At 35.3% G+C, this 25,924-nt stretch overlaps 1 long non-coding RNA gene across 1 annotated transcript in view; it reads left to right on the plus strand.

The window, feature by feature from the left end:
* LOC138188774 (uncharacterized) overlaps positions 1-7,818 on the plus strand; it is a 25,392-nt gene extending 17,574 nt beyond the window's left edge. The window contains exons 2-3 of the long non-coding RNA XR_011175678.1: positions 7,207-7,528; positions 7,669-7,818. This is a non-coding gene — a long non-coding RNA (uncharacterized LOC138188774). The remainder of the gene's footprint in view (positions 1-7,206; positions 7,529-7,668) is intronic.
* The last annotated feature ends 18,106 nt before the right edge of the window (positions 7,819-25,924 follow it).

The following is a 25,924-nucleotide window of genomic DNA, read 5'->3' on the forward strand; positions in this document are numbered from 1 at the left end:
CTTAACATTCATGAATACATTTTAGCTTTCGCTAAAATTGCGATTTAAACAGTAAATTGGAACTACTTTTTACGCATGACGAGTATACTCGTCGTAACACAAAATAGTGCCGTTTCTTGGTGACGAGTATACTCGTCGTAACACAATATAGTGCCGTTTCTTGGTGACGAGTATACTCGTCGTAGCACAAAATAGTGCCGTTTCTTTGTGACGAGTATACTCGTCGTAACACAAAATAGTGCCGTTTCTTGGTGACGAGTATACTCGTCGTAGCACAAAATAGTGCCGTTTCTTTGTGACGAGTATACTCGTCGTAGCAGAAAATAGTATCGTTTCTTCGTGACGAGTATACTCGTCGTAGCAGAAAATAGTATCGTTTCTTCGTGACGAGCATACTCGTCGTAACGCAAACTAGTACCGTTTCTTCGTGACGAGTATACTCGTCAAAAACAGCTAACTGGCTAATAGTTAACTGAGGGCAAGAGCCTAAGTATCTAAATGTAAGAAATATAAAAAATGTCCAATCTGCCGAGTTAAAAGAATGGTATTTAATTAATATGGAACTGCTAGGAAATTTGCAAGGAAATCTCAAAGAACTTTATTTTCGAACGAATATCTGAACGAAGAATGAATATTTATTTAAATAAAGAAATCAAATGAACGAATATGTCTTGTTTTTTTATCTTATATTATATCAAAGGAGTGCAACACCGACCAAAATTAGTTCTGACTTTTTTCACGTGATATTAGCACTTTATTTGAATGAAGCGATTAACATAACAATTCTGTGTAACATATACTGAGCCATATTGTTTATTTAATTATTTTTGCTGTTCTGACACCTTAAACGTACACGTTGATATTCCGAGTGTTAAAAATTATTCTCCAAATCTGATATTTTGTTTATTGTTCTAACCTATTAAATGTAATTACTACTTGCAACTTCGCAATCTTATTTCCATGTTATATACACTATTATATAAAACGTTTCCACGTGTTTGTTGTCCAAGCAAGACCGACCGACCGATTGTCGTCCAGTATCGACCAATCAAGCGTCCACTAGTACACACCACATCTTTTTCATCTGCAAGTTCAATCTGTTGACAGTTGAAATTAATTAGAAGATGTTCGTTCAATCTTTCTTGTACCTTTTCACGCAGAAAAATATCTGAAATTCCAAAGCACGAAAAAAAGTAGACAGAGAGGAATATGAATGCGGCTTTGAAGCTAGTCCTCGGAAATAAAATGATCCAGAGACAGGCTACTGAGGTTTTCAGTGTTCCAAAAACGACGAATGCGAAGACTGCACACATGTCCGATGCATAGATCACGAAAATATTAATTACTTTCCTTGTGATATACAATGTGTCCGATTTATCTTGAATCACACAAATATTTCGAGAAACATAAATGACACAGAAATATTGCGCAATATCGACAAGAATGTTCTTGCGTACTTGACCTTGCGGTGACCTTGAATCATCCTACGAAGGCCACGTTAAAACTTTTTATTTCATATTTTTCATATTATTTATTTTTTATTTTACTTTTTGTTACATATTCTTACGTTCGACGTTCAGATATTCTCAAAACACTACAAACTCGTGTCTTTTGCGTCATTCGCTACCGAGATATGAACTTTAAAATTCGATCTATTCGTCGGTATAAGCGCTACTCAAAGTACATTACAGGGATACGTAAAGGCGCTTTTCATAACGCTGTTACTGAAATGGCGTTGCCGAAACACAAGGTTGCAGTTTTCTAATATTTTTCAAACAACCAGTCACTTTCGAGCAATCGTTTTTAGGTTAGGCGATTCCTCGTATTGCTCCGCCGAATTTGTTTTTTAAGTTGATAGCGGATAGTGCAAAAGATACGACTTCGTAGTGTTCTGAAAACGTCAGAATGTCAGCGACAAGAATATGTTGTAATATCAGACGGAGGTGTTCACCTAAAAACTGTAATATAGCTTTCACAGGAGGTCACCGCAAGGTCAAATACACAAAAGTACAGTACGTGCTCCCCCATGCTATGGATTTTCTGTCCGAAACATTTTTTCGTACCATTCATGTTCTGCCAGATGTTTGTGCGATTCCAGGTAAGCCAGGCACACTGTATGTAAGAATACAATTTGAATAGAAACATGTATTCTAACCTCTAAATATCGTTTTTTTATCGTTATTAATCATTTAGGCTGGAACATCTACTAATCAAATAATCGGTCGGTACTGGACGACAATTTTTCGTTTCCCACAAATTGCAACATTTTCATTTGTGCAAAATTTCAATTATTATCATTAAATTTCACAAAATTAATTTCTTTTCTTCCATCAAGCTCTATTCGTACAGCAAACTCATTTTTAAAATTTTCCTTTGGTAAAATTCTCTAGCAACAAGAGTTTGCTAGAAATCTGCTCTAGTCCAAGATATAAGAAAGAAACTTAGGGCGGTCGGTAGTGCACGAATCTCCCCTATATTAATTTTCTTTGTCTCCTAAACGTTGAACACGTGAATGACGCATCTGAAGCGCATTCTTCGTGATCTCACTGAAAACAGCGGATATATGACATCCATCTTTCACTATCATTCTTTCTTATATTATATCTTATTCTTACACTATATCTGCTTTGTAATATCCGCTACAAAATAAACGTAATTCTGTGTCGTTATTCGTAACAGTATCATTGACACGTTCCGTTATTACGTACGTAACTCTCAACATGTTCCATATTAGGCACGTACGTATTTCGATAAGAAAATAATAATTACCCTAAGAAGAAGATAAGTTCAATCGTAAATTTCTTTCGAGCACCGAAAAACAAACACGTTTTATGATAAATCACACAAGAATATTTTGTAACTTGCGTTCGCTAAACAATTTCACTGTTTCGCTCGCCTCTCGAAAACCTTCATACGCTTTCAAACACGACAATCGACTACGTTCAACGACACAGTTTCAAGCGAAGGTCAAACGCGAACATGCTTGTCTTTTGCTTTTCACGAAATACTTGGCACCGTTGCCGATCGATTTGGCTAGTTTCTCGCCAAGATATCTCAATGTTCCAAATTATTAAGCATAGTTACTCCAGATATACGTAAATAATTCTGCTAGCTTATTTCCTATCGTCCGATCTGTCGATTATTCGTGATCGCCTTTACTTTCCAGCATCGACGCTTCTATTCACAGCGCGATCATCCGAGATTTCCTGCAAGATGTAACGATTGAAGTGACGGCCCATAAATCCTGAATTTTATTAGACTTCACTGAATCCCAGCGAAGTTCAACTACGCTGCATGCTGTATGTTTTGGTCAGCTTGTCGATACCATCGCTCGTACTCGTTACCTTCGCCTGAACGTGGAAAGTTGCAGTTGCGACTTTACAGTTCTGAGCGTTTAATTATATATTTCTCTGGTGGGAGGTGACAAGGCGCTTCTGGCGCGGAAGGTTAATCATCAGATCATCTTCCGTGCAATTTCGATCTTTACTTTGACTATACTTGAGATAATTATACGCGCAACCGTGGACAGAATTAAGTGAACGTTTTTCTAAAACAGAATAACTTTCTTTAAAATTCGATTAAACGATCTGATTTTTTTAGGAATAGTTTACTAAATGACGCGCGAAAGAAATTTTGGAAAAGTTACGGTTGGTCGGAATCCTGCAGGAAAATGGTGCAGTTCGCTCTTTACGACTTTTTTATCTGAGAAGTGAAAATTTGGACGACACGGTTCCAAGATTTATTAATAATTCATGAGCTGTTTGCGTGCTGAAGATTTGTTTTAATTAACATTCCCATGAGCTACAAACAGTTAAATATGGCAAATATTACCGTTCATATGTGTCCAGATTGCAGACACTTTGGTCAATTTGTAGTATCAATATATGAGTAATATTAAAATATATAAATTAATAATAAGTTAATAACTAAAAACGATACTTGCTACCTTCTCACATCAACAAGTTACTAACGGTGTACTGAGAAATTATTTCATTCATATACCAGTGCTCAAAATATCATTGACTTGGTCACGATAGCCTTGTTCGTTTAAGATTGGGGTTAGGTTGCTCGCTCGATGATATTTGTTATAAGATTGCGCGATACTGCGATACTGATACTAATTGTTATGCTGATTCGTTGGACTGATTCGTTATACTTATTCGCTTGACTGATGATCTCGATAACTCGATACTGATATTGATTCGCGCGACTGACGATGTCCGGAGAACATGGTCGTCTATTTGTACTGGTTGGGGGGGGGGGGGTACCGGAAGGTTTGAACTTGGCTCCGGCTGATGGTTGCACGTAGCCGCGATATTGCTTTGTCCAGAGTTTATTGCATTATGTGTGTCGTACAGTGTTAATCCTCTGTGGCAAAACAACTATGTGAGGCATCTTCGAATCGAAACGTCCTGTGCTGCTACAAATAAAACTATCCCATAGCGTTTGACATTTATAAATAAATAAATTTTACTGTTGCGTATTAGTTATCATAAATCTAATTATATATAATATTCTGTCACATCAGAACATTTATTGTCATTGTCATGTCATTGTCATTGTCATTGTCATTGTCATTGTCATTGTCATTGTCATTGTCATTGTCATTGTCATTGTCATTGTCATTGTCATTGTCATTGTCATTGTCATTGTCATTGTCATTGTCATTGTCATTGTCATTGTCATTGTCATTGTCATTGTCATTGTCATTGTCATTGTCATTGTCATTGTCATTGTCATTGTCATTGTCATTGTCATTGTCATTGTCATTGTCATTGTCATTGTCATTGTCATTGTCATTGTCATTGTCATTGTCATTGTCATTGTCATTGTCATTGTCATTGTCATTGTCATTGTCATTGTCATTGTCATTGTCATTGTCATTGTCATTGTCATTGTCATTGTCATTGTCATTGTCATTGTCATTGTCATTGTCATTGTCATTGTCATTGTCATTGTCATTGTCATTGTCATTGTCATTGTCATTGTCATTGTCATTGTCATTGTCATTGATGGGTCTCAGTAACTTTTACTCAATAAGTATGTTATTTTCTTTATAAAAATGCAAATGGATGAAATAAAATGTTGCTTATCGCCCACATAACTTTACATTAAGCCGCTATTTTTCAATAAAATTGCTGAGTATCTGCTAATTGTAATGTCGAGGAATTAATTTACTAATTGTGTATTAAAAAAATTCACATCTAATTTTCCGATATTATTTTTAGGCTACATAATTCGTTTCATTATCTTCTTTCCATATGATTTTCAATCGTATCGTTGTACATTTAGATTTTATATGTATGTTCCACATGGCTATTGCACAGTAATAGGTGCGCATTACATGGTAGATATTCCCATTGTTCCCATTGAAATTTACATAACAGCCCTTGTGTTAACAACAGACACAGAATGGAGGCACCCTTCCTTTGTGACATTCATCACTAATCTTCTTAATCTCTCTATGCTAATAAACTCTAGGCTTCGAATGCTTAGTAAAATGATTGACGACCCGAAGTATTTTCTGCTGACATACACAGATTTTCATATCTTCATATTTTACTTTTAATATTTATTATATTTTATTATCACACGGATACCAATATTTTATTACTAATTATCCAAATTAATTGGGAACAGCCTGATAAGATAAAGGAATTTTTGCATAACAGAACTGTTACTTTCCTGTTGTCTATCTTCAAAAAAATGTTCATCTTTGGAAACTTATCTTTGCTCTATGTATTTCAAAAAAGAAGACAAATTTTATAATAGCCATACAAATTATAAAATTAAATAAAAAGATGTTCATCTTTGAAAGTTCACTTTTGTTCTGTTTTAAGAGAGAACCTAAATTGTAGTAATAGCAATACAAATAATGCAATTAAACACACACATATACATCTTTGAAAGTTTATCTTTGTTCTTTGTATTTAAAAAAAGGAGACAAATTTTATAGTAGCCATACAAATTATAAAACTAAATAAAAAGATGTTCACTTTGAAAGTTCACTTTTGTTCTGTTTTAAGGGAAAACCTAAATTGTAGTAATAGCAATACAAATAATGTAATTAAACAGAAACATATACATCTTTGAAAGTTTATCTATGTTCTATGTATTTCAAGGAACATAATTTATAATAATTGCAATACAAATAATAAAATTAAATAAACAGGTCCATCTTTGAAAGTTTACTTTTGATCTATGTATTTCAAAGAACATAATCTATGATAATAGCAATACAAATAACATAATAAATACAAAGAACATAATTTATAATAATAGCAATACCAATAATGAAGTTAAATATGATTCAACTAGCGAATTACACAATTTTCTTAGGAAATTTAATTCGGTAAAATTGCATTCCTTTTGTGCCATTTTAGCTCTATTTTGAGAGACTGCAATACTTCAAAACGTTGAGGAATATCATCATTACTATTATACTCATGTTGCAGTTTATTATTTGAAGCACACATTAGTGCATAACAAGCATAGCTAAGCATCACATTAGTATCATGGTCAATTGAAGAAGATTCATCACATTGAGACCATTCTATATGCGTCTATACCACAACATTGGCGTTGTCACAATCACCGTATTCAATATAGAGTTTCTTCCATATCTGTCGTAATATTATGTTTCACCTCCGTCTTTATGGTGTCTTTAATGTAGTTCGCTAGCTTTTTCCATGCTCTTCTTAGTGACACACATTTGGCGTCCATCCAAGAAGCATATGCCGCCATACAACAATTCTTTGAATTGCTTGCGAAGTTATACCATTCTTTTGTCAGTAACATCGTTGATCGTTGACAACAATTCTTGTAAAGGAGTGAGTTTGTTAATGCGGAACGTGTCGAATGAGATGTTCAGATAAAAGAGAATCCGGATAACAGGGTTTCGGATAATCAATTCTGAAGTTGGGACGTTACATTTTTTATTATATTATCACAGTTAATTTGTTGAACATAATAATAAATGTACGGTATAAACGCATATCGAGCGCAATTACAATATATAAATAATGGCGTAATAAATGACAGTCTACATAATCGAGTTGAAACTTTCTACGTATTAACAATGTTCTAATTATGCAGCCATCCACCGGCTATTAATAGGTGTAAATATAAATTCTTTCCGATTGAATTCACATAAACGATACGGCCATTCAAATCGAAATATTCTCCCGCTCCTTTGTGGTTTTCCAGCGTTCGCAGACAAGTTTGTAGTCGCGCAACAACGCCGTATAGTCATGCAGTAAGTCGCAGCAACGTACATCAGAACATATTACAGTCGTCGCACCATAATCTTATGAATTACAAGTACACACCATAGCTGCCAGTAAACAACGTACACGGCACGCTATATTGTTTGCGTTTAATCTGAGGAAAGCTACGACAGAAGCCACGGAAACATATCTTTTGGAATAGGAGATAGAACGGAGGAAGGAATTTACTTAATCACTGATCTACGCACACAGAAGCTTACGCTCGTCCACTCAGCCTCGTAAACTCCGAAGAAAATAACCTGGTGACCTTCTACTTTTTCTACATATATATTTGCACACTTTGTGCACATATACATACAAATAAATTAATTTCCCGCCTTTTGTTAGGTTCTGTTCGTTGCGCAAAATCATTTTTTTTAATTTTGAATTTTACCCACCTTAGCATAGCAGTTACTCAAGACGTAACAAAACAATTTAGAGCCATCGATGCTACATGACTCTCCCCTAGCTGACTGATTGTCATCGTCATCGGTGATCAGTTATCAGCGAAGTATACTTCTGCATAAACAGAATTCAAAAACTCATATCATGAATCCATAAACAAAATGTAATTTTGTACAGGCGCCATCATAAGATTTAGAAGTGTTCGTGGCAGGTAGTCCCATTCTGTTATACCAATCTGGGGTTAGAGGTTAGGTCGCAAAGAGGTTAGGTTGCAAAGACTCTAAGGTGTCTAGAATATACCAAGAGGATAACGTGTCGATAGCTTTCAAACGAAATAAAACAGCAACAGTCTTCTCAATATGAGTCATTTATGAATACTTGAAAATGATGTATTATTTATAATAAATTATTTGATAAATAAATAAATAAATTGTGAAAGTTATGTAATATTGCTTCTCATCTTTTAGCTGCTCGATGGTGTTTGGTATATCGACATATGCTTTACTTTTGAGAAAATCCCACGAGAAAACGTCCGGCACAGTTAATCACAAGATCTATGCGATCTGATGATATAGCGAACGTAACTTGTGCGAGGTCATCGTCATTGACGAATTGCTTTGATAAAATGTTCTATTTAAAATCGTGACACACTCTTGAACTGTGCTACGCTCTATGCTATTAATTTGCCACGAATCCGTGAAACAATTGCCAAAGTGGAACAAAAGATGACACGTCGTTCCAGGCTTGAGAGAGTTTCAAATTAGTCAGTTGTGTATTATCCACCCTGTAGTATTATCATTATATGTGTTATCAGGTATTATAAGTACATCTTAATATAATTAATGTATTTTGTATCTATGTGTATGCGCGCGCGCGCGCGCGAGTATGTGTATTTTAAAGCTTCCCGATGCGGTTTTCATAACACAAAGATTCTTCAATTCAAATAAAATGCTAGCATCGTTCATGTCATTCTTTATAATGTTGTAAGAAAGCTAAGAATATGTGCCAGAGATCCATTGTACCTATCATGCGCCGCGTGAATTGAAGAAAAACAATATTTTGCGAGGTTATGTAACAAATTCGTTCACGTTTCTTAAAAATAGGAAACCTCAAACATCGTTACTCTTATATAAGAAGTACTTAATTAATGATGTATATATTATTTTCTAAGGAATGAGTAACTTATTCACATTATTATTTCGAAGCTTTCGTTGTTTTCTTAAAAATGCTTCGATACGTGTGTTTTTAAATTCTCGGAATTATTTAACGGTTACTCGTGAAATAAGTTTCCTAAATGTCGAAACAATTAATATCCCAATATTAATAGCACAGTTAGTGTTCCAACAATTTCTGACATTTATAGAAAGAAACTAATAATTATATAATCTGAAAGAAATTAATAATTTCTACCGTAAGATGGAAGAATTTGCAAAATTTAATAAACAAGGTAAAACTGCTGTTTAAGTCCCGCTTTTAACGACCTTCACCTTCACAGGTGCCATCAAAGTGCTATGCCATTAAAGTCAACCTCAGATTATCGCGTCAACCTGCAGAAGATTGCAGCCGCCGTTTGTTCAGCGCTTGTTGTTTGCCGAGAAATTATTAATGAAATAATTTTAACAAGTCGAACGTACCTTATCGACGTTAAATACATATTTAATGAGCCAGCACATGGTACGTGCATACGCGTTGTATACTAATATTACCGCACTTACGGCTCTGTTAGAATTTGAGGTTAGGTTTGTGTTAGGTCGTTCGTTATCGGCTGCGCTAGCCTAAACGATTTACGTATTCGCGGGAAGAAATACGAAGAATTCTAGGAATTGGGTCGAAAAAAACACGGGAGTAAGTCGAAAAGTATTCCAAACCTCACCCCAAAATAGGATGTGACTTCTGCCCAAGTGTTCCGAATATCAACGCGGAGAAATTCAAGAAAGCGGGAGTTAACTGCCAGAGTAACTACGGACTTTCTTAACTACGTTATCATAATTAGGTTTGGGTATTTTTACCTCGCCTACCCTAACCTAACCCTAACCCCAATTCAAATGGAACGAAACGATTATGGACACAGCATTTGTACCTGCCTTTGCGCACGAAGCGTCAATAATTTTTTAAGAAACAACGAACGACGTCTAAAAACTTCTGAAGGTTACTGAGGAGGACGACCTTGACCCGCTAAACAGCAGTTTCACCACCGTATTTATTTATATTACTTACACTTTTGTCTATTGCAATTAACGTACACGTATGTAATACTTTTTAATATTGTTTAAAATATTACATCGAGAGGCAAACGAATTTATTACGCAATCTAATAGTCACGGACGTGGCAAAAAATATCTTCCAAATATTTGGAGAACATGTTCCGAATGTAAGAAAGTAAAAATGTAAAAGAGTAAATATAAGAAATGATTTTTGTGAATTTCAAAATTGTAACGTTAAACGAAACGATGAAACAAGGTCCGATCGTTCATAACGATGTAATGTACGAGGCATTGGGATATTAAATATTTAACTAAAGGAAAAACAAGTTTAATTACTGAACAAGTAGCAGAAAAAGTATAATATTAACGAAATGCATTCTTCGCAACGAACAGTCGGCGCGTCGTTGTTAATTCGTTTTGATAAGATCGAAAATAATATCATCCGTTTCTCGACGGGATCATAACTGGGGATGAAAAATAGCTTCTGTATAAAAGCTGCAATCGTAAAAAGCAATGGCTATCGTGAGGTCTAGGAGCAGTGCTTACTGTGAAATTTGATTTTCGTCTTAAGAGAACTTTACTGTGTGTTTTATGCGATATAGAGAATCATTTATTGCAAACTTTTCAAACTAATTAAACGTTAAAACAAAATAAGACCAGGACGGTTGCAGTTTATGGCGAACAATTAAATAGATTAAGAGTAACTTTGAGAGATAAATGACCGGCAGTAACAAATAGCAAAAAATAGCGCGTTTTTTTTTAATCAACGACGCTCAGACACATGCAAATAGAACGATAGAGAGAATTAACGAATTCAACTGCAAATTGGTATCGCATCCGTTACGCTCTCTCTTCTTCTGGCACGTTATGATTTATTTCACAAAACTTTCCGCGTGGCAGCAACTTTAGCGGCACAGGTCACTTAAACGTGACGTTGGATCAATTTTTCAATCTAAAAGGCGAGATTAACAGATTTAAAAGTGAGAAATTCCCGTCGCAAAATCGCCGATATATCGTCGATTGAAGTTGAATACTGAGCACTCCAAACGTAATCACAGAAAAACAGTAGGCTGCTGCGCATGAAGCGACGGCTTCGTAAGTATACGTTTAAATTACTACAATTTTGCGCGGTGTCTTTTAACTGGAGTCGCACTAACGGACAATTGTCCGCAGACACGTGTCGCGGCAAATCAGCATCTTTCTTTCACGGAGAATTCACAGACGACGATGAATAAAATTCGAGTCCGGAGACCATTCGCGGATTAAAGTCACGTTCACACTGACGGACAATTATCGACAGATACACACGACGGAGTAGGGGAGGGGAGGGGGGAGAGCTCCGTGAAAAGCACGTCCGTAGACAAGAATTTCGTTTTCCATTCGAAATGTAAAACAAAAGACAACGTCTGCGGACGAATATAGAAAGAATGTGCTTTTCGCTCCGTTTGAGAAGCAGCGATCCGTATATGTATTGAGGCAAGGAAATGCGAAAACAGGAAATTTGAAAATGCATGCTGTTCGTCGAAATCACTGCAAAGTCACGCACCACCTCTTCCTGGATATGTCGTAAAGAATTCTCTGTAAATCGAACAAAGGTTAACTTCGTTCTTTTTCATGGAACTATATGTTTTTTTTTTACTAATCAATCTGTCATAGCATTCCCTATAAGATAACCTATAAATTAACCTATGTTTCTAGGTCGGGAAACTGTCGGTATCGAACAAAAAGAATTTTTTGGCAGGGAATTTTTTGAGAATCTCCATATATACTTTTGCCCCGTCGCTTCTGCAGGCTCAGTTGTTATATCAAACGGCGTTCATGGTGGAACACCCTGTATAACGTTTATTATTATCCGCAGTTTTCGATATCCGCGAAAGGAATTTGTAATTTTCTGATAGTCACTGATTATACTATCCGACAGCTATATAGCTGTAGTACACCGCTATTCACTATACATTTTAACCCAAGTAAACTTTTCAAACTCGACATTAACACAGAACAGATCATCCATTAAATCTTCCCTTTTCCTATTTTAGGTTCTAGCAGCTGCAGCGAAACAACCATGCCTCCTCCCTCCCCTTCTTTTCCTAGAATCCTTCTAACGTTGGTCTGTCATCCTTCTTCTTGCTCCTGCCACACACCTGCCGAACATGTTCCCACATTTTTTCATCCAAATCGCACAGCCTGCAATCTCTATTCTCCTCACTCACCCAATATTTGCTTTCTTTCATCCCATTGCCAAAGTAATTCTGGCCACCCCTCTTAAACTTTCTCCGCTCCAGCCTTGATCGAAGTACTTTGAAATTCCCTCCCCTTTTCACCATCTGTACTATCTGTTTTATCTTGATTTCTCCATCCTTTGCCATCTCTCTCTCTCTCTTGGGCTTCTCTATTCATCTAACTCTTCTTAACTTCCTTCGTAGCTCTTCTTAAGAGCCTCTTCCTCTTCTCCTATAGCCAACATATGGCTCCCTGTTCCCCTTGTCAACATAACCTCTTTCCTTTCCTTCTCCTATCCTCCCCTTATTTTGCTTCTTCTAACTTCTTTCCTACTCTCTTGCGAACATTCTCCTGCAAGCTTGCCATCTTTTCTCTGTCACAGCTTCTGTTCATAGTTTCACTCTGCGTTTCCTGTTCGTGTCTTCATCGGATCCCTCTGGTACTCTTCTCTAATCATAATACAAAACATATACTGGCGTCCATCAGTCCACCCCAACGTCCGGCTCAAGAAACTTTCAGTCTAATCTTGCACTCTTTCAATCACCCTTCTCTCTTCCCAATCCGAAACTTTCACACCAACTTGTCGAATGACCGTAACCTCATCTACCATTCCATTCCAAATACTCTCTTTCCTATCCTCTATACTAATCTCATAACTCTTACCGTCTTTTTCACTCTTACCCTTATTTGTACTCTTTCACCTCCGTTCCTCATCATCCTGTTCCCTGGAGTAAGTAAAATCCCTTCCTTATTCTATCTCCTTCTCTCAGTCCATTTTCTTCGTCCTTGCTCCTACTGTTTTAAATCTTATTATTATACAAAAGGAACGAAGAACAAAGTAACACTATGCATTTACTTACATCAAAAGAATTATGTGACTTATCGGCTAAAGAGATTGGGGATCTATAAATATTTGAAGAAACGGACAATTAATCTTCATCTAAATTTGAATAAATGAAATTTCAGGTCAGGAAAGTAATTGTTCTATTATCCGAACAGTTTTGCCTCCCCATCAGTGCGGATAATGGAGGCCATACTGTAACGAATGCTCGTTAATATTTCGCATTGCTTCCACAGCACCATGTCTCAATTTATATTCGTAAAGATAAATTATTCGAATTTCATCGGAGTCCATCATTCCCCTTCTCTTGTTGCTAAACAAACGTAACCTCACTTTATCAACCAATGCGAAACGTGATGAATGCTATAGGATATGGGCTTTAACATGTCACGTGACATTTGATATTTACTGATGATTTTATTTATCGAAGATTTAGTTTAAGTAAAATGTGTCAGTTTGGGAGAACCACGCATTTCATGTGTAACAACTTAATAAATTATATATTCCTATCGCGGATATCGAAAACCGCAGATAATAATAAATATTATACAGGGTATCCCATGATAGGTGCCGTTTAACATAATTACTAGATGGTAGAGATGATAGAACAAATATGTAAGGAAGCTTTTATCACCATTTTTTTATGTAGAATGTCACCGTAAAAATGTAAACTTTTATCGTCAATTTGTCAAGATCGTACTAAGGTCATCTCTACATTTTTTTAAATGCAAGTATGTATACATTTTTTTATTCACCATTTGGTGCATTTTTCATTTTGTACGAGGTATTTGCGTTGGAAAGTGAGATATTTTAACTTTAATGTTGTCAGACTTATCGTATGAAAGACTTTAATATGAAATGTAAATTAAAACTGTCGTAGGATATTGTATCTAACTTTTTCCTTTATGTTTTCCTTATTATAACCTTAAAAAATTGAAAGTGAAAGTTTGTTTCTTCGCAGTGACATTCTACATAAAAATTGATATTAAAGTGCTCTTACATTTTTATCCTATCATGTACTATTTATTAATTACATCAAACGATACCTTTTTTTTTTTTTTTTTTTTTTTTTACGTGGGGAAATCCTCATGGACACTCACTGTTGCATCGCAACAGCCGAGTAGTGTCGGACTCTTACCGACTAAAACCCCACGGTGGTCCTCCCGACGACCAGGCGAAGGTGTTCCCGGGATCTCTTGCGAATAGCTCTACCGAGGCACCCCCGGTGTCGTCTATTTCCCTCCGGGTGGAGGGAGGCATCCGGGTCTTGCTGCTTGCTTCCTGACGTTGCATCTGGGCCGTCCGCATCCCCCAAGTGGCCCTATCTTCGGGGGCGCAATAGCCCCAGCACGACCGCACCAAACGCCCACACGGAGCGGTCACCCATCCTTGTCCGCCCCGTGCCCGCTGCTGCTTAACTTTCGTGATCGACCGGGAACGAGTGTATCCAGCGCGGCCAACGGGCGTTGGTATCAAACGATACCTATCGATGGACACCCTATATATTGTACATGCTGAAAGTACGTACTTACGATGCAGATTAGTTTATGAATTAAGCATAATAAGAAATCAACAATCGTAATCAATATCACAATTACAATTTTTACAAGCATATAATTTATACAAGTTCTGGAAAAATATTTACAGGTCTGTGAAATAGGTGCCAAATGTATCTTTTACTCAAATAATGGAATCGTTATTAATAATTTTCACTTATTTCGTAATTGCTGCAAGTTGGAGCATGGGCGGCTACGTAGTCGAGGTCCTTTTAGGTTATGAAGTTATCAAGCAATTATGAAGTAAATCCAATGTTGTTGATCGCACTAGTTGTCAAAAGAAATAAACGTGGGGGCGAACCGATGTATGGCTAACGTTGCCAGCTCCAAGAGTTTGGTTATCGTGGACAAATTGACGTATGGTTAACGCCAGAAGCCACAGGAAAGGTCAAGATGTGGGAACGAATCAGCGTATGGCTAACGCCTGGGGCGCCATGAAAGTGATATGGGAACGAACCAACGTGTGGGTAACGCTTCGAGTTGCAGGAAATCCTAATAGTACACCTCGTAACGTTTAACTAATCGGTGCACCTCGAGCGGTAAAGCTATACCGGGTTGAACAGAAAGTTCGTTCCGTTTCTCGTAGCGAGATAGATCTGAGTTTAGACAAAAGATATTAACTTTAATTTAATTGACGTAACTTAGTTGACCAATTGCTGATGAGGTAACACTCAATTGAGTTAACACAATAGAGTGTAAAACAAACAATCTTGGTAGAATTTGTTTTTTTTTGGCCAGGCACAAGTCCACACATGCTTCGCTAAAGCAAGACAAGAGTTTATGCTATGATTATTAACCTCAATTTAATTAATCTAACATGTTATTGTCTGATAAGTTAACAGTCAATTGTAGAGCGTAAAACAAATAATTTTGGAAGAATTTATCTTTTTCTGCCCAGGCACAAGTCCACACATGCTTCGCCAAGGCGAGACAAGAGTTTATGTTATGACTATTAACCTCAATTTAATTGATCTAACCTGCTTTATATCCAAAAGTTAGGAAAAAGTGAGTAGTGAAGTCAGAAGAAATCTATGCATAATACGAGATTTTCGTGGATAAAATTCTTGCTTTCTGTTGTTTGCGAGCTTCGATAATCCAAGTCGAGCGTACGTTCGATCTCCGAAAAAGGGAATTGTATGATACGAACGTAACATAAATATAAAAAGGAGAAAGTATTATAGAGATTTACGTAACCAATTCGATATTTCAAACAGCTATATCGATGAAATCATTTCAATACACTATTAATATGTTTATAAATAAATAATTTATATTTAATATCCGTGTGTATATATATATATATATATATATATATACTTATACTATACTTATATACTTATATACTATACTTATTACTACTTACTACTTACTATACTTACATACTATACTTATTATATACTTATACTATATATATATATACTTGGGCGTACATATGTTTAATATTTGGTCTTTTGTTGTTTGTTTTTGAAGCTGCGTAGTGTTTTAAAACTGCGGGAAATTCAAAATTCTGAACTGTTTTTTATTACACAGTTTTTCTAGTTCTTTGTAAATTACCAAATCCCTAAGGGTTCATAATTAGACTATTATTTGCTTATGTTAATTGTTTAAATAGGATACTATGTAGAGCAATAAATCAAAAATTTCTATCGTCTTAAAAGATCGACCAATTCAGGGTCAAAAGGAAAGAGACGTATAGGCTGATGAGCAGCCATGGAAAATTCAGTGCAGATAATAAACTTCTCGTCTACGAAACGATCGTCAAATCCACTTGGACGTACCATATCGAGCTGTAGGACATGGCCACTAAAAGCCACACAGCTTAATTAGGTGCTTTACAATCTATTGTGCTCAGGACCATAGTAAACGCACCGAGGTATGTGCACAATTACGAACTCCGTAAAGACTTGAAAATCGGTTCAGTAACTGAGGAAATTATACGCTTTAGTGACAAGTACAAAACCAGACTAGACAATCATCTTAACGACCTAGCCAAGGAACTCTGTAGAGATAACTTACCTACAGAACTACACAAAAGGCATTCTAATGACCTTCTGCCGCATTAATAAAACAACACTTTTGCACGATTGCAAACAACAGTCACAAATCCATTACACTAAGAATTGTTATATGCATAGATACTCTCCAATGAGGGAGTGTTATATTATTTGTAATAAATAGACTGCGGATGTTTATGCAAATTCAAAGTGAAATTTGATTAGACGACCAAGCACACGCAGTTAATAACAGCCAATTTTTTAATGCATGCATTTTAATATTTTCAGTAAAATTCAATGGTTTGATATGGTTTGGTCAACGTTTCTCTTTTACTCTATACGATACATTCAGTTCCTTGGTTTCTCGTGAAATCAAGCGCTGTTTTGTGCAACTTTTTCTACAATCTAATTTTGAAGTTCGCAGACACTAGACGTTCCGCGGAGAATTACAATGGAGGAAAGAACAAAAAGAAATCAGATATCGAGTAGCAATTGTTTCATAAGCATCGATTGTTTGTCACATATTTTGGCAAGCACAATCATAAAACATTATAGGTCAGCGGTTCTCTAGCTTTTGCTTATCATGAACTCATCTTAATCTGTTAGGTATGATGCGCCACTATAGTGGTCCACTCTACTGACTAATTCACTTACCGTTTCAACTAAATGATCTTTTTCATTTGTCTTGCTTCACACTTGTTTTGCCCTCACAACATTTTATAACAGTGTTAACAATATATAAACAGAATATATAGTCTTTGTTTTTGATACGCCAGTGTCAGGTACCAATTGTTGCTTTTCGTTAAAATGAATATACCATTATTAGATGCTCTTTTTAACATGCCGATCCGTATCCTTATAATTTTTTACAATCTTCCACTAATTATTATTATTAATTATTAATTATTAAAGTAAATTATTAAAGTTAAAGTATATGCATCATATTTTTAAGAAAAATTATAATTTAGTTATCAAAAACTTCATTGCAATGTGCTTGCGTAGAGAACAGCATTATCCGTCATTGGAGTGGTGTATCGTTTACGCGTAATCTGCATCAAACTCTACCATGCAGAGAAACAGCCTTGCGCAAAATTCAGCTGTACCTAAGAGGTTAAATAATTTTTGGTTGTTCCGGAGTTCTAAAATCTAACTCAAAATTTATATCCTTAATGCGCCAAATATGTACACATCAATATGTACATTTGACTAAAAAGAATTATATAGTATAGCGTATACATTTAACTAAAAAATATAAAACACTCATCTACTGTTCGTCAACAATCTTTCCGGAAAGAAGGAATTCATTATAAATAATTCGTTATAAATAAATACACGTACTAAATACTTTTCATTAGAATAATACAATAACAATCGGGGTATGTACAGACTTCGTGGTCCCGGGGGACCGTGTACAGCGGGTTGAGAACCGCTGCACCGCTGTTATAGGCAGTATAATACAAGAAAAATGTTCGAGGAGGGAATTTGTGGAGGACTTATCCAATATGCTTTTGATATCTTCAGATATGATATATATATTAGATTGCCCAAAAAGTGTCTTTCTTTTACAGACACATCTTTTGCAATGACGCATCTTTATACAAACATGAAACCTAATCTATCGAGCGTTGTGATCCTTATTTTGATAGAACAAAATGGATCGTACGTAATTCGATAAAATAATATAAAACGGAAAACATTGTGCATCCACTATTTCCTTATAAAACGAAAGAAACTTTTCGGACGATCTAATATATATATATAGGGATTGGACAAAATAATGGGAACCCCTCTTATATGTATATGTGTATGTATATGTAAATGGCTATATGTATGATATATAACAGGTGTTTCCATTATTTTATTCAACCCCTGTATATTGATGTACGAGTGTATCATCAGGTTTTTACGTAAATAGTCCAGTTTTTGTTTTAAATATTTAGAATTTGGTATACATAAACATATACATATATGACATATATGACATATAAGAGGTGTTTTCATTGTTCTGCTCAACCTGTACTTTGATGTACGACTATATTATTCATCAGCTTTTTACGTGAATAATGCAGCTCTTGTAAATATTATAATTAATAATATATATAATATTATAATTAAATAAATATATATAAATAAAATATATATAATATATAATATTATTATTAATAATGAATAAAATGTAATTAATGTAAAAAATATAATTGTCAACAGTCTAATTAATTTTCAATTGCCTATGCAGTTTTAAATTGGGATACAGCTTTTTGCGGTCACGCCAGGTCAGGCAGGTTTCAAACCTATGAGACGTGCAGTGTTCCTTTTGTCAATTGCATATTAGTAGCAGTAGTATTTTATTGCACTATCTGTGCATTTCAATACACAGTACAGTCTAATGATATCCAGACAGGCCATAAAAATATGTAAAAAAGGCATAATAATAATTATTAGTTTATTATTAATTTTGTACCTTTTAATAATGATTATGCACTATTATTATATGTTAACCAAAATGTCTGAATACTACTAAGTAAATTACTACCTGTACAGAAGCTGGAGACAGTTCAGACAGGAATTGAATGGTTTCGAAGGGAACATAATCTGTATGGATATGTATGTGTAATTAGCTTTGCTGTAAATAGACGCGTAGAGGTTACTCGAAGATGATATATGTTTCCTTAAATGGAATTGTATAATTTTCAATGCACTAATCGTTCCGTCTTGACATTCTCTATAACAAATTATCAAATTATACATATCGAAAAACCATTAGTTTGACGGATATCTCAACTTTTATTTGGTAAAGCTTATCGTATAAAAAACAAGGAAAGCAAGTACAAAGGTCGTACCTTACGACATTTCTTTCCTTGTTTTATTTCATGCGACAGGTTCTACAAAATAAAGCTATCGGTAATTATGCACGAAAGATGCCTCAACCCCAATGACCTTGATCTTCACATACGTTGTAGACGAGAAGGTCCTGAGTAACATGCATTTTGTTGGAGGTGTGGAACGATCGTGGTTCAAAAGTTAAGTTAGGTTAGATCCTTTGGAGAGTCAGCCATAGAATCTGACCTAATCTAACCTAACTTACATATGCAATTTCATCTTCAACTGTTAATATTGCAGTAAATGTAACTTAACAAGTAAACTCAACAAAATTGGAGTCCACGTCCACTTTTGTGCATAATTACCAAAATATCTGCTAAACCAATGACTTTTCGACATGAATAGGTTACTTTTATGTGAACTTTTCCTTTGGCCACCCAATTGTCTTGGTGGAGACCTACATTTACTGAAAGTAGATACATTTCAAATAAAGTTCAACGATATCAATCTCACATTTAGGTATCTTTTCATTGCTACTGGATTTCGCATCGTGAAAGTTAAATTTAGGTTATCCTTAAAGTGGGGACACTTCTCGCTCATCTACCAGAAAGTGTCCGTTACGACGACACGAAAGAGCTTTTCGCCACTACCCGCACTCTCAGTGCTTGCTCCGAATGTAGCTTCCAAAATATCTTACCATATCCTAATGTCTAGGACAGGGGCTGCTAGATAGTCTCACTAACGAGTCCTCTGGTAGGTCTCTTTTCGTCTTGCTCCCTACACGCTCTTTTCTCTCGCTCTTATTCAAACCTCCACAATCCGTTACTCCGAGGTCGTCGTGAGGTGACCAGTTATGCTTGTACAAACTACCTACATAACTTTCCACTAACAAGCGAAAAGGACTCCAATTTGTCGACTTCGATTTTAATGAGCTTTTGCAACTTGTTAGTATACAGGATTCTACTGTTATGTGTAAGATATTAGGTGTAGCTATTCGGTAACGTTAAAGTACATAAATAATTAAAGTTATTACATGTATATAAATTTCCATACGTAGTGCTGGCACGAGAAACAGTTGTATGAATATTATTGGGAAAATATGACGAGTAAGTACGCTACTGGTAATGCGAAGATCAATTTCTCGTTTACTCACATTCCTTCTTTTTTTTTTTGTTTCCATCATGATAATAGAGTACATGATTGCAGATTGAATAAATCTTCATTCGAATAAGTTAAATGAATTTTCAATAAAAACTTGCTTTTATTCTCGAGCAACTTCATTTATCCGTAGTTTTTATTCCAAGTATAATTTATTCGAAATGCTATTCGAATGATACCCAACCTTTGTACAGACAATCAAGTAATAGAAATATAGCGTAGATACACATAACCTAAAAATACTTAGTTTTGCATAGCTTTTGAACCAGCAAATTCTATCGTATTGGCAGCAATACACAACATTCAATAATACGACGAGGTTCGTTACAATATTATAATAATGGTACGCCTGAGGATTACGACCATTCGCTATAGAATGTCTAGCCATCCTAATCTCTTGTACGCTCACGTCCACGTTTATGTAAACAGGTCTTGACACTCGCTAGGGAATACCGTTCGAAGATTGAATTGGGACCAATTGTGAGAAATCAACATGGAGAACAACAAAGTTCGCATTCTTGCGAAACAGACAGAGATGAGTGGAGTGTCTCTGTCTGAGATATTCGTAGCATGTCACGCATGCACAGAATGAGAACGTTCTTGTCCTCCACGTTGATTTTTCGCCACTCAATTTTCCTGTTTAAATTATCGAGCTCACGCCCACTCATCACAGTTCTTCCTCACAGACTTTGCTTTTGGTGTCCGTTAAAAAGCCGTGCTTTTTCATACATTACAGATTTCTCGCCTTAGAACTTGTATTTCCGAATTCTACATCTTGAAAACTATATGATTTTCCAAAAAAAAAAGAAAAGAAATCAATAATTTGTTATCCCATTTAGGCTGAAAAAAACTTTTTCTCTGAACACCCAAAGTTTACCCTAATTTGTTACAGAAAGTGTAAAACAAATCGATCAGTGATGATTACATGATGTGTGATCTCTATGCATTCATCTACACAGAAGAACTAAGTACATCATATTATGACAGCCTGGAAATCACTCACTTTCAGTAATTTGCATTTATAGATTAAAATTGGACATCCTGTATATATATGTATATGTTATCATAATGCAACGATGATGTAGTGTTTATGAAGTGATGAGATGAAATGAATGATGTGCACATGTATTACGCTGATCTTTGCACGGTACATCAAGCGAGTATTATGCATACGATCCAGCGGAAATTTTGGACTTAACGCTAGGGTTTTCTATTCAATTTCCGAAATCGTGGTAACTGACATAACAGGTCCTGAGTGGATTTCGAAATTCAACTTCTGGGATAGCTCGATACATTGTTTGCAAAATAACTCGATAGTTTACTCATGTTTAACTTGTTAAGCTTTCATGTACAATTATAATAGCGGGATATAAATTTTCGGGCCAGGCATATCTGTCTCACTTAAAAAAACGTACCGTTGAAACTCACCTCTACCATAAAATACATTTTCATTTAATCCGGTCACGCCACTTACTGCATATTATTTATCCTCGTTAATAAAATTTCGTATATTAAAGTCCTACCTATCATGATAACTAATGGCCGGGTATCATTAATCTCGTGCAGCTATAAACGTTTTGTAATAACCATTTATAATGGATTGTTCAGGAAACAGCTTTTCAGACCAAAAGTGTCGACAAAGTTATTGTCTTCCGGAGGAGGGAGGAAAGCAATATCTTGACATGTCGGTGCAAATTTATATTTTGTTACATCCTTTTCCACGTTTCTAATTAAAACCATGCATATTCACAATCCCATTGTCATCGTTCAGAAAATATAAGATTGAAAGAATCCGTTGCATATACCGACTCGCTTTTTTCTATATTAAACAAATCTCAAATGTAAGAGGCTATTCCCATTTTGAGCGTAATAAATTTCGGGGCGCTACCTTAAGACGACTCCTTCCCCTTTATTTTCCTCTTTATCTTCTCATCCAGTCTTCTCGTGAAACACCTTCTCCAATATTTACTCTGCTCCTTCTCTCTTTGTCCTCATCTCCATGCATCTATTTCTCAAATGATCTCACGTTTCCCTTTCTTCCTCACACAGCCTGCACTTTCTTTCTTCCTCCTTCGACCAAAATTTCTTGCTCAACCCTTCTTTTCCACATTCGAACTTCGCTATTAGTTAAGTATTCTGGAATTGTCACTGTTCTTATCTTTCTGTACTCTTCGTTATATCTGGAACTTCTGATACTTTCATATCGTTCTTACCTTTGCAATCTCTTCCTGCCATTATCTGTTTCTCTGCTTTATGGACTATGTCCTTTTCTCTTTCTTCTCTCTGTCTTCTGTGGTCGTACCGTCTCTCTGAAAGAATTTTCCTCTCTTCCTCCCATTTTAACTTTTTGTTCTTCCTTTTTCTCATTTCCTCCGTACAACCTTCCAGCAATTTCTTCTCTATTTCTCTATTTCTTCTCCATATTTACGTGCTCTGCTCGTTGCCTCTATTCCGTTTTTGTTCAATTTTGTGATCCTTTACTATGTACGTTGGTGTCCATTTGTCTAGTTCCAATATCCATTTCACATACTTACCTTTATTTTATCCCATTTTTCTTGCTCTGTTCATCCTCATTATTCCAATGCTTCGCACTACTGATCAGTACATCATCATCCTTGTGTTAAAATGTTTATCAGATTCCTTTTTCCCAGTTGCCAACACTTTCGCCATTGCTTCCCTGCTCGACTGCTCCTCCAGTCTTCAGCATAATAAGTATTTGTACTCTTTTATTTCTTTTATACTCTCCCCTTCTCAGCTTTACTCTGCCTCCCTCTTTGACCTCCTTCCCCTGCCTGCAATCAGAATCTTTGATTTCTCTCTGTTCAACTGCAACTTCTTCTCTTTCAGCCAGCTCTCCAATTTCTTTCCAATCGTCGTACTTTTCAATTCTTTTTCTGTCCCTAGTACCAGTACAACATCGTCTGCATATGCCAGCACATGCACTTTAACCTGCCCATTATCATCCCTTTTTTCCGCATCCTTGCATGATCCTGTACCAAGTCTGCTGTGTACAGGGCAAATAGCGAGGGTTTTAATGGGTAATCCTGCCTTGTTTCTTCCTTCGTCGAAAATACATCTCTTCGTCGCTTGTCCTTATTGTACTTCTTCTTTGCCCTGTACATTTCTTTTATTCCTTTTCTTAGTCGCGCCGAGATTCCATTTCTCTGCATTATCCTGTTCAGTTGCGTTCTGTCAAGTCAGTCGAGCGCAGCCTTCAGTGAATGCACTCTTAATTCTACATTTTACATTAATTCTACAAATTGTGTCCTTTGTTATTCTATATCCTTTCTGTAATTTCATGCTACTTTCCTGTGTTACCTTAGTTAGAACAGTGTTGATACACAATGTTAATGTTGTGAGTACAGTGGCGTGAAGTATGAGACATGTTGCATCGAGCGTTGAAAGTGAAGAAAAGATGTCCGAAAAGTTAGGAAAAGGTGTGGAAATTTCGTGCAAATTGGTTGGAAAATTTACACCGTCGGAAGATCTATAATTAAAAACACGAAGAACGAGAAGTAGACAAATTTTAATAGATATAAAAAATAAATATCTATGCTCCGTAATATAATAATGGTAATAGTCATGGCAATAAATGAATGCCAACATTCAGATGTGTATTGTACACTAGTAATGTAAACAATGTTGGAATTTGGATAAATATTATCATCAATCTTTTAATTTCTCATGCTGAAAGATCACGGTGAAAGTAATGACGAGAATTTATTTTGCCTTTTTATTAGGCATTAGGAAAAGGACGTACGATCAGATGGTTTGAGCCATAGAGTATAACTCAACGTAGATGAACATATTAACAAAATTTCATTTAGCAGTAAAACAGATATAGAATCCACAGATAATTTAATAAATATTGCATTTAAATTATATGTAAACTATTCTCTGTGATTCTTTTTATATATTGTTTCTGAAATATAAAATAACAATTATACCGAGTGACGCATTAGGAAAAGGACCTACGATTAGGTGGTTTGAGCCATAGAGTATAACTCAACGTAGATGAATATATTAACAAAATTTCATTTAGCAGTAAAACAGATATAGAATCCACAGATAATTTCAAAAATATTGCATTTAAATTATATGTAAATTATTCTCTGTGATTCTTTTTATATATTGTTTCTGAAATACAAAATAACAATTATACCGAGTGACGCATTAGGAAAAGGACCTACGATTAGGTGGTTTGAGCCATAGAGTATAACTCAACGTAGATGAACATATTAACAAAATTTCATTTAGCAGTAAAACAAATATAGAATCCACAGATAATTTAAAAAATATTGCATTTAAATTATATGTAAACTATTCTCTGTGATTCTTTTTATATATTGTTTCTGAAATACAAAATAACAATTATACCGAGTGACGCATTAGGAAAAGGACCTACGATTAGGTGGTTTGAGCCATAGAGTATAACTCAACGTAGATGAACATATTAACAAAATTTCATTTAGCAGTAAAACAAATATAGAATCCACAGATAATTTCAAAAATATTGCATTTAAATTATATGTAAATTATTCTCTGTGATTCTTCTTATATATTGTTTCTGAAATATAAAATAATAATTATGCAGTGTGACATGGATTTTATTATCCGAGAATCTTTTCATCCGAACAGCTGCTATGTCTTTCCATTAATTCGTATACCACTACAGGTTGCACTGTATATTGCACTTGACCTTGTAACTCTTTGTTCTTTTTCGCCACTTTAATTACGTCAAACTCTTGCTGCCTTAGATTTTTCTACACTTTGTTGGCTGTAATCATTTCTTCAGAAGCAGATTAAAAGTTAGTGGCTCTAGTCTTGACTTGTTCGGATAAACGAGGTGCGGATGAATGAAGTTGTGCTGTACTTAATGCACCTATGAATGTAGTAATCAGTTTGGTTTTTCCTGAATTTTTATTCGTCGGTTTTACTTTAACTCGCATTTGCTTCCGAGAGCGGCATTTTGCATAAAACGATAAGAAAAAGCGGAGGAATGTTTAATGAGTTTCATGGTCCTAGATTATACCTCATTAATCTTTGTCTTATCATTATTTAAATAAGGCCGGAATTTAATATCTATGTAGGCATGTACACAACCGTTCAAATATGTATGAACGCATAGGTATTTGTTTGTAAGACAGTGTTATTTTATTATTTGCTATCTTTGTAGTTATAAAGCGTATAATATGGTGAAACGATAAAATTAATTGTTAAAAACTAAAGCGCATTGAATATTATGAAACAATTTTTTTGTCTGAACAATCTTTTATTCACAGATTACTTTGTCCTTGAATCAGATGAGGGAGATTCTTTTATGCTAATAAATAAGTCCATTTATTTAGTATAATGAGATATAAATGATCATAATTGAAGGGATATGAAAAACATTTCATCTTAATGAAAGCTATTTTATCCCATTAAGAGCCAGACGGTAATATAAAAGATAATGGATAAA

Source organism: Bombus flavifrons, chromosome 17 (genome assembly GCF_040668555.2).
Source record: "Bombus flavifrons isolate JBK064 chromosome 17, iyBomFlav1_principal, whole genome shotgun sequence".
Taxonomy (NCBI): Eukaryota; Metazoa; Arthropoda; class Insecta; order Hymenoptera; family Apidae; genus Bombus; species Bombus flavifrons.